The sequence below is a fragment of the Apostichopus japonicus genome, chromosome 11 (genome assembly GCF_037975245.1).
Source record: "Apostichopus japonicus isolate 1M-3 chromosome 11, ASM3797524v1, whole genome shotgun sequence".
NCBI classification, from domain to species: domain Eukaryota; kingdom Metazoa; phylum Echinodermata; class Holothuroidea; order Aspidochirotida; family Stichopodidae; genus Apostichopus; species Apostichopus japonicus.
This window is the reverse complement of record NC_092571.1, coordinates 13,779,164-13,779,827: the sequence shown is the minus strand read 5'-3', so window position 1 is coordinate 13,779,827 and position 664 is coordinate 13,779,164. Positions and strand designations below refer to the sequence as shown.

Genomic DNA, 664 nt, shown 5'->3' with positions numbered 1-664 from the left:
CGATACCAAACCATATTCTTCTCGATACAGGCGAATTGTACACACCTCGACAAATTATTATATGTTTGCCTAGTTGACAAGCTATTCTATGCATACTTTTTAAGAAAAGTCACCCAGGAAAGAACGTGGGCACGAAAACCACACTACCGAACTACCGAACGACTGATCCGCTCCCAACCCCAGTCCCCTTGCATCGAGATTGTGACTGTGTGATCATCGTCGGGTGTGTATCACCATACCCCTCGAAAGGGAACAGATACTACACATGATCTTAGCCAAAGGGCCGAGAAGCGATTCTATGCATTGGCATTTTGACGAAGAATCCCAACGTGATCAGTTGTTGTGCAGTAAGTCTGCAACTCGTCTGTTCCATCAGAACCACCGTAACTATAGTATTGGTTTTCATTGTTGTTTGATTCGCAATTACAGGATATTGCGACAGATGACTGTCAATGAAAGGTGATCAGGTGTTCAAGATCATTCCAATACCAATTGCTGGATGATATATATAAGAGAGGCAGATAAAGACATTCCACCCGAGATATTGTCCTCTGTAATATATACTCATAACAATCGATCTCCTACTTGAAAGGAACAAGAACATTTAATAACACATACTCTATCTACTCTTATCACCTAATGAAATATGCAGTTAGAATTCTAT

At 40.8% G+C, this 664-nt stretch overlaps 1 pseudogene; it reads right to left on the bottom strand.

Moving 5' to 3' along the window:
• Nucleotides 1-218: 218 nt before the first annotated feature.
• Nucleotides 219-295, bottom strand: LOC139976568 (U2 spliceosomal RNA; annotated as a pseudogene).
• Nucleotides 296-664: the final 369 nt, after the last annotated feature.